This window comes from Schistocerca gregaria, chromosome X, assembly GCF_023897955.1.
Source record: "Schistocerca gregaria isolate iqSchGreg1 chromosome X, iqSchGreg1.2, whole genome shotgun sequence".
NCBI classification, from domain to species: Eukaryota; Metazoa; Arthropoda; class Insecta; order Orthoptera; family Acrididae; genus Schistocerca; species Schistocerca gregaria.
In genome coordinates, this window is record NC_064931.1 from 97,355,615 (window position 1) to 97,365,519 (window position 9,905).

The 9,905-nt window shown below is 47.3% G+C and overlaps 1 non-coding gene across 1 annotated transcript; it reads right to left on the reverse strand.

The window, feature by feature from the left end:
• Positions 1-265: 265 nt before the first annotated feature.
• Positions 266-341, reverse strand: Trnat-cgu (transfer RNA threonine (anticodon CGU)). The gene has a single exon. It is a non-coding gene; the product is annotated as a tRNA-Thr (tRNA).
• Between the last annotated feature and the right edge of the window lie 9,564 nt (positions 342-9,905).

Genomic DNA, 9,905 nt, shown 5'->3' on the forward strand with positions numbered 1-9,905 from the left:
AGTCACGGTGGTAGGACAGTGGTAGTTCAGCAGCTTCAGCATACAGACTCTCAACCAGGCTAGTGTAAAAGTCGCCAGTGGCCAAACGAGTGGTGGTGGTGGTTGTTAGTGTTTAACGTCCCGTCGACAACGAGGTCATTAGAGACGGAGCGCAAGCTCTGGTTAGGAAAGGATTGGGAAGGAAATCGGCCGTGCCCTTTCAAAGGAACCATCCCGGCATTTTCCTGAAACGATTTAGGGAAATCACGGAAAACCTAAATCAGGATGGCCGGAGACGGGATTGAACCGTCGTCCTCCCGAATACGAGTCCAGTGTGCTAACCACTGCGCCACCTAGTGGCCAAACGAATGGCACAATAGTGAATACTGTTGAGACGGCGTAAGAGGGACGGACGTGCATATACATAAACAAAGCACCCGTAGTCTAGTTTCGAACAGACAAGGGGCCGGTACAAACTGAGGAGGGTGGTTTGACCTGCACCCCAGTACGTACCACTGCGGACACGTAGGACAGTGAGAAGCCATGTATAGCGAGCTGCGAGGTAAGACACACTGGAGGACCAAGAGAGTTTCCTATCGAGCATGAGCCTCAGGAATTTCATTGTTTCAATGAACGGAAGAGGAACAGGCCGAAGATTTAAAGATCTTAGGAGAAACCAATTGTGCCGCCAGAAATTCATACAGACGGTTTTGTCAGTGGAAAATCGATAGCCATTGTGGATGCTCCAGAAGTAAAGACGACCAAGACATCGCTGAAGACGGCGCTCAGTGAGATAGGTCCGTACACAGCTGCAATAGATGGCTAAAGCGTCAACAAAAAGAGAGCCGAAGATGCCTGGCGGGTGAAAGGCCATTATACGGTTAATGGTGATAGCAAAAAGGACGACGCTCAGGACAGAATCCTGAGGCACACCGATTTCCTGGATAAAGGTGTCTGACAAGGCATAACCCACACACACCTTGAAAATCGTTCTTTTAAACATTCCTGAAGGAAACGGGACCGGGGAAAGCCCACACGTAAAGAGTGCAGAGGATACCAGTTCTTCAGCAGTTGTCATCGGGCTTCTCCAAATCGAAAAACACTGTGCATTCGTTAGTAAATGTCGAGACTCGAGCCACTGCACCAGTCGGGCATGAATCATGTGTTCCATCACCTTGTAAACGCAGCTGGTAAGAGATGGGGCGGTAGCTAGAAGGAAGGTTTGTGTCCTTGCCTGGCTTAGGTATGAGTATGACAGTGGCATGTTTGGCCAGCCTGTCGGCATGTTCGTTGCCTGGGATGCCGACGTGTCCTGGGGTCCACATAAACATCACTGAAGGACAGGACCAGATAGATGGACTCGTGGATGGGCGCTACCAGAGGATGGTGAGGGTAGCCCTGGTCGATAGCTTGTAAGCTGCTCAAAGTGTCAGTGCACAGAAGAAACGATTCCCCAGGGCATGAACGGATATACTGATGGCCACCTGCTCTTCGGTGAATACACTCCAGCCACCAGGCAAGGAATGCTGTTCAAAATGGCCCCTGTGGGCGTAGGTGAAGCCAACATGGCCATCAGCCATCGAGCCGTCGGTGTAAACCACTTCAGAGCCCCAGAACACGTCAAGAATCGAGAGGAAATGACAGCAGAGAGCGGCAGTAGTAACTGAGTCCTTAGGGTCATGTGAAAAGTCCAGACGAATCTGCAGCCTAGGTGCACACCATGGAGGTGTATGCGCACAGACCTGGATGGGAGGTGGTAAAGAGAAGGACTCCAGTTCAGACAGAAGGGATCAAAAGCGAACCGCAATCGTTAGCCCTGACCTGGGCCGCCGATGCGGGAGATGAACTGCTGTGCGTGGAAAAGGGAGACGGTAATTCGGATGCTCAGGAGAACAACGAAAGTGTGCAACGTAACTGGCGAGCAGTTGTGCACGTCGGATCTGCAATGGAGGGACTCCAGCCTCCACCAGAACACTGATCAGTGGACTCATTCTAAAGGCTCCCGTCGCTGGGCGAACGCCACAGTGGTGCACTGGGTCGAGTACACGCAACGCTGAGGGAGCCGCCGAACCATAAACCATACTCTCATAGTCAAGGCGGGGTTGAACAAGGGCTTTGTAGAGCTGCAGCAGAGTAGAGCGATATGAACCCCAGTTGGTGTTACTCAGGCAGCGGAGGCCACTGAGGTGCTGCCAGCTCTTCCGCTTAAGCTGACGAAGGTGAGATAGTCAAGTAAATCGGGCGTCGAAAACCAGTCCTAAGGATCGATATGTCTCCACTACAGTGAGTGGATCGTCATGAAAATAAAGTTCTGGTTCCGGATAAATGGTACGACGCCAACAGAAGTGCATGACACTCGACATAGCGGCCGAAAACTGGAAGCCATGGGCTACAGCCCATGACTGCGCCTTGTGGATGATTCCCTGTAGGCACCGCTCAGCAACACCAGTACTGGTGGAGCAGTACGAAATGCCGAAGTCGGCTGCATACAGACAGGGTGAGACGGACGACCCTACAGCTGCTGCTAGACCGTTATTGGCCACTAGAAATAGTGACAAACTCAATACAGAGCCCTGCAAGACCACATTCTCCTGGATATGGTGGGAACTATGGGGGGGTGGGGGGCAACAATTTGGACACGGAAAGTATGGAGCGATAGGAAATTTTGGATAAAAATCGGGAGCGGGCCTCGGAGACCCCACCCATAAAATGTGACAAGGATATGATGTCGCCAGGTGTGTCATACTCTTCGCGTATGTCAAAAAAGATGTCAACAAGGTGTTGGCGTCTGGAAAAGGCTGTTCGGACGGCAGACTCGAGGGCCACAAGATTATCAGTGGTAGAGCGCCCCTGGCGGAAGCCGTCCTGAGATGGAGCCAGTAGGCCATGTGACTCTAGGACCCGACACAACTGCCGACACACCATACGTTCCAGCAGCTTACAAAGAACGTTGGTGAGGCTGATGGGGCGATAGCTATCCACATAAAGCGGGTTTCTACCGGGTCTGAGCACCGGAACGATGATACTCTCCCGCCATTGCGATGACTATGAGATGTCGCTTGTAGTCAGACGAGACATGTTTAATCATCTAACTGTGGATCCGATCCAACCCAGGAGCAGTGCTGGGGGAATGTGCAAGTGCGCTGAGGAGCTCTCACTCCATAAATGGGGCGTTATAGGGTCCACTGTGGCGTGTAGTGAACTAGGGGACTTTCTTTCCCCTCCACCGTTTGAGGGTGTGAAAGGCTGGGGATAGTTCTCCGATGCGGAGGCTCGAGTATAGTGCTCAGCAAAGTGCTCGGCAATCGCATTTGCGTCGGTACATAGCATGCCATTGATGGTAACGCTAGGGACACCTGGTACCCAAAAAGACGTATGACCTCCGTCCAGACTTGCGAAGGTGACGTATGGCACCCAATGGCCGACAAATTCCTCTCCCAAACTCCTGTTTCCGTCGTTTTATAAGCTGGCGTAGACGGGCACAGAGACGATTAAAGGCTATCAGATGCTCTAGGGAAGGGTGCCACTTATGTCGCTGTACAGTTCGCCGACGCTCTGTAATTCCCTCAGCCACTTTCGGTGACCACCAAGGGACTGTCTTTCAGCGAGGGGGAACGTTATCCGATTTCGTGCTCTCTGGTTCCTCCGATTGGAAGTCCATATCCTCAAGAGCGAGAGAGCTTGTCGATCGGAAGGTTTAACTACCACTTTCTTGGACTTAGAACTACTTTCGAAGGACGTTTTTCTTTACTGACAGGAGGAGGCCGTTTCCTGGGTTGCGGGGATGGCTTTGTTGGCTTATGGTGTTGGGGAGTGGTATGTGCCTTAGGTGGTAAGCCTACTGCTGACGGCTTCCGAACGACATCAGTTGCAAATGGAGCGTTTCCCTCACAGGCACATCGACAAGTGCATGTCCTCGTGCTTGAATCTGTGGTCCGAGTTTGTGTCGAGGCATTACACTTAGCGATTGGTGTCTTAAGGGCAGATGTAAAAGAAGTAGCAAAAACCGGTGGTTGCATGGCCTTGAAAGCCTTTTCAGCTTCACCATAGGGTATGCGTCTCTTTACTTCCATCTCTTTAATTTTCCTTTCTTCGTTGTAGACCCCACATTTTCTCTCCACTCTGGGTCATCCCCAGAGCAGTTTACACATTTCGGGGGAAGTGTCCAAGAAGTCCCTGACTCGGGAGCTGAGCCTCCACAATTACCACACATTGCCTTCCCGTTACATCCCATAGTGATATGGTCAAACCTTTGACATTTATAACATCGCATGGTGTTAGGAACAAACGGGCGAAACTTATGGCGGATATAGCCTGCAAGGATATGTTCCGGTAATTCTGGACTACTAAACGTTAGAATAAATGTTGCCAATTTTTCCAATTTGCCATTGACTCTCCTCATATAACTCTGCACTTCCGTGACTCCAACATTCTTCCTTTCTTCACGTAACTCCGCGGGGACCACCTCCATTATATCGGGGCAGGTAACCACGCCATTACTAAAGTTAAGGGTGTTATGCAACACAGCCTCGACTGGGCAGTCACCTAAGGCCTTACATCCCAAAAGCTTGGATATTTGGATGGAATTAGCACTTTAAACTAAAAGTGTTCCATTACGAAGTCGTTTGACACTTTTCAGAGACCCAGCAATACCTTCCACTGCCTTGTGAATATAGAAAGGGGATATCTTCTCAAAGCTTACCCCCATTTCGCTTGATTACAATAAAAGTGTTATGGCACACTAATGCCCTGTTACTATGATTCTGAGGCTTCTTTTCGGGAGTACTGACCAAGCGAGCTCTCTTTGAGGAGTGGGTGTAGGTGCTGCCTCATGGTACATCTGTCCCGTCAGGAATACTAGTTTCATGAGACAGTTCCATAGGGATCCCACGAGACGCTAGGGAAACAACCGTCGACCCAGGGAGAGCCCTGCATGCCTGAGCAAGCCTTAGACAACTGGGGGCGGCAGGTGCCCAAGAAGTTGCCCGCAAAAGACTGTTTTACTTCAACTGCCATTCGCCTCCTCAGCGTAGCACACTTTGAGGTTCAGGTTTTTTTTTTTTTTTTTTTTTAGTGGTGTGTACCTTACTCTCGGTCCAGGCGGTGAAGCCAAGACCGCCGTTCTTCCGAAACACACAACATTCCACCGCTGCGCCGCACGGTGGTCGCTGACCAGAGCTTACAGTGACAGAGGACTGGTGGTGCTTACCAGTCCCCAGCTCAGGAACCCGGGATCGCCAAACATGTACTCAGTAAACGAACGCTGAACCCCTGACTGGAGGATTCATTGAACCGTCTTCTGATTATTTCCCTACCGTTCCACTCTCGAAAAGCGCGTGTGAAAAACGAACACTTAACTCTTTCCATGCGAATTACAATGTCTCTTATTTTATTACGATGATCATATCTCACTATGTAGGTGGACGTTACCAAAATATTTTCGCATTCGGAAAAGAAACTTAGTTATTGAAATTTCGTGAAAAGATCTCGCTGCAACGAAAAACGGCCTTTGTTTTAGTGATTACCACACCAACTCGCCTATCATATCCGTGACGTACTCTCCGCTACTACGCGATAATACAAAACGAACTGTCTTGCTTTGAAATTTTATATGTCCTTTGTCAATCCTGACTGGTAGGGATCTCATACCGCGCAGCAATACTCCATAAGAGGACGAACCAGCCAAGTGTAAGCAGTTTCTTTAGCACACCTGTAGCACCTTCTGAGTGCTCTGCCAATAAAACGAAGTCTTTGGAACGCCATCTCCGCCACATCAGCTATGTGACTGCTCCATTTTAAGTTGTTCGTAATTGTAATCACTAGGTATTTTGTTGGACTGATAGGCTTTAAATTTTTGTTATTTATCATGTCACCGAAATTTAATGGATTTCTTTTACTACTCATGTGGATGACTTCAAGCTTTTCATTATTCACAGTCAATTACCACTATTCGTACCATAAAGATATCTTGTCTAAGTCATTTGGCAGTTGGTTTTGATATTATGATTACTTTACAAGATGGTAAATGACAGCATCATCCGTAAAAAATCTAAGAGGGCTGCTCAGATTGTTCCCTAAATTGTTTATATAGATTAGAAACAACGAAGGACCTATAAAACTTCCTTTGGGAATGTCACATACTACTTCTTTTTTACTCGATGGCTTTCTATCCATTTATACGAATTGTGAGCTTTCAGGCAGGGAATTACGAATCCAGTCTCACAACTGAGATATAACAGTGAGCCGTGTGCGGCTCGGTGGGGTCAGGGATTTTCTCTGCCTCGTGATGGCTGGCTGTTGTGTGATGTCCTTAGGTTAGTTAGTTTTAAGTAGTTCTAAGTTCTAGGGGACTGATGACCATAGATGTTAAGTCCCATAGTGCTCAGAGCCATTTGAACCATTTTGTGCGGCTCGCGTTCATGCCGTTTGTTCTTTGGCATTTTGTCACATCGAGTGGACCCCCTCCCCCCCCCCCCCCCCAAACAAATCGTTAGTGATAACGCATCGGCCTTCGTTTTGGCTCCCTTCAAGGCGTTCTGTTTTCAAAACGGTGTCAAGCATGTGACTGCTACACCATATTACCCGCAGGGCTCTTTTGCGGAAAGGGTCAATCGAAATCTTAAATCCGCCTTGATTATTTTCCATCAGAAGACGCCTAGTAATTGAGATTCTAGTCTTCCTTGGCTTAGCTTTGCTTTCAATACCGCCAATCATGAGGCTTTGAAAGGCATTCCGGCCTCCTTGATCCTTGCCTATCCTGTTAATTCCCCGCTTTCGAACTCACGGGGGATTCAAGATCTCATTTCGGCGGATATTACCCCTCAGGTCGTCAAGGAGAAATGGAACTGTGCCAGACGTAATATTCTCACGGCCCACAACAAGCAAGCTGAGCGTTACAATCGTAATCGGCGAGCCTTTAGGGGAAGGCCAGGAGATCAGGTATATGTCCGTAATTTTCCCGGGAGACAGGTGCTTGTCAGAAATCTTAGTAAATTCACTCCCCATTTTTTGGGCCCTTGTGCCATTGTGCCTTGTGGTTAAGGATAATCTCACCGGTAAGCAGTGCCTGGTCCACCTAAGCCAAGTTAAATTTGGTTAGCCCAATTGTTGAGTTGGGGTTTGAGGTTGGAGGTTCAGCCGTGTGCGGCACGCATTCATGCCGTTTGTTCTTTGGCATTTTGTCACATCGAGTGGCGTCTTGTTTCTTCCTCACTGGTGCAACGAAGTTGCTGGTTTACCTCCTTGAGTGGCTGCAACAGCGCTTATCGATACCAGTATTGTTGTACTATCTTTGGTGTGAGCGCTAGTATTTCCAGGTGGTGGTGGTGGTGTGTGGTAGTCGGTTGGGACGGAACAACGAGGAACTCTCCGCAGCGCGAGGCCAGGCCGTATCATTGGTGGCGTGCATGCGCTGTGGCATCGGGAGGCGCTGGCTGCGAGAGCGACAAAGTTTGTTGCCCACCGAACCTGGACACTGAAATTGAGTGATCAGTTAACCTGTTACGAAGCCGCAGCTACCGTGACATCTCTTCGTTCATTTGCGGGTTGTTGTTCCCTGAGTCGTTTGGGCTAGATGCAACGTATGATGTGTTGGGGTCGGCGAAATTTTGCAGCCCTCTTCCTATATTGTGATTAATTATTAAACTGACTGTTACTTACCAGTGAAGTGCACCAGCGGTATTTTCTGGCCTGTGGCCGTTAATGCCCCAATTACTTGCCCTTGTCGTTAGCGTACTTTTCCGGCTGTGTGTACCCTTCCTCGTCGTGTTGATGCTGTCCGGCACGGCGTGTAGCTCGACAGTCTTTTAAGTGGTTTGGTTCATATTTTCTTCGAGTGGTTATTGTTCCCTTAGCTGTTTTTAAACGCCAATTTCTGAAGACGTAGTGCTGTTCATATCTTCGTCCTAGGCTGATATTTTCCATCATTGTGCCGTTGGTCAGACGGAAGGGAATTGCTAAAATTGTTGATCGGTTCTTGGGCCGTCTCTAGTTTGGGTTGGTATCCGATTATTTAAGTTCAGTTCTTGGCTGGCTATCTTATCTCACCTTACGTTTGAGCTACCTTCTCAGGACGACCCTTGGAAAACTTCTGAGCACCACTTGTTCTGTTTGTTTTATATTGTGATTTTCATTTTAGTTTGAAGTATTGCGCGAGGCCTTCGGTCGTGTATTAGTTGAGTTCTTTTTTTTTTTTTTTTTTTTTTTTTTTACCAGAAAGGCCTTCAGCCGTGTTAAATTAAAATTTTTAAGATTGATTTTATGTAAAAAAAATTTTACCTTAAAATTGGTTCTATCTTAGATTCTTTGTAGTCCAGGCCCTAAGCGGTTAGTTGTTCGATGTGTTGTGTGTGGCCTTCAGCAGAGGATTTATGTGAACCCCTTTTAATAAGGCCTTCAGTCGTGTGTATTCTCTAAAGAAAAATTTTTTATAAGAAGGAAGGGGTTTATTTTAAATTGTTTGTCTGACTTGTTGTTCAGGCCTTCAGACGTCGTTTCAGACTTGTTTGTGGCCTTCAGCCTGCAATAAATTAATATTTCTTTAGTTAGGCTTTCGGCCGTTCTGGTTGTACGAAATTTCTTGGTTGGAAAAATTGTTTATTAATGTGTTTTAATTATAGTTGTTCTTCAGACGTGTAATGTAGGCCTTTAGTCGCTAATTCTTTTCAATAAAATGTTTTTTTCAAAGGAAAAAAATTATCTTCTATTTTTAATTGCATTGATTTCTAAGCCAGGCCTTCAGCCGTTCTTGTTTTTGGTGTGGTTTTGGGCCTTCAGCCCAGAAAGTATCTCATGTTCTTTAACTAGACCTTCAGCCGTATTGTTTAATTGTGATCTTTTAAAGCAATATGTTAATGAGTGGTTCTTAGGAAAATAAAGGTGTGTGTTTGGTTGTGCAACTCACAGTATCTGTTTACGGCCCCATCCACAATCATAACCTTATCCTGTGCGCTCTCTGAGTACCTACCAACCTGGTTTCAAACAGAATCTGCTCACAAAATACATTCAAACGCAATCTGCGAATAGGAAACCGGCTGTACAATATCTCCTTACACAGAGTATTCCGAATCTATTCGTTCAAACTCATACAGGAGACAGAATATCAAAAGAAATATATTTAGTCATGGTATATATGGTCCCCGGCGGCAATTTCTGATGCTAGGGAGGATTTACACAGAAGGTAGTTTAGCATGTAGTGGAATTTACAGGAACTGCTCGAATGCGCGACCATTGGCCTATACAGACGCAGTACATCGTCGGGCCATTGACTGTCGTGTCCTTCGAAGATTCCTGGCATTTACACAATGGTACTAAGATCGACGGCAACTCTAGCGACGAGGTCTTCTTCTGTTTCCAGGAAGGTTTCACACAGCAGCTGCTTCATTGCTCTCAGAGGAAGAAATCCATACACCTGAGATCAAGTGACCTGAGTGGCCACTCCACAGAGTCACATCGTCCGACCCATCGATTCTCGAAGGTGGCTCTCACATGATTCCACACAGCAATTCTGATATGGACTGGCGCCCCAACGCCCTGGAAGTACATCCTTGGTACAACCTCCAGCAGTTCTGGCAACACATGTCCCACGGATATGCGATATCACCGTCCGTTGAGGCGGAATGGAAGAATGTATGGTCCAATCAACATATCACTGAGAACCCCGGCCCATATATTAACACCGAATCGCTGTCGATGACCACGAGACCAGGCACCTCGTGGATTAACATGTGCCGAAACATGCGATCTGTGGGTATTTGAATGTGACTACACAACAGCATACTAAAATAATGTTCATTAACGTTACATGTTGGCTTCAGAGAGCATACGTTCCTTGCCGAACTATTCTTGTTTTGATGTTCTCTATCTTTTGTACTAATCTGAACGCATACTTCCGGAACACTCTGTAAATAGAATGTCGATGGCGTCAC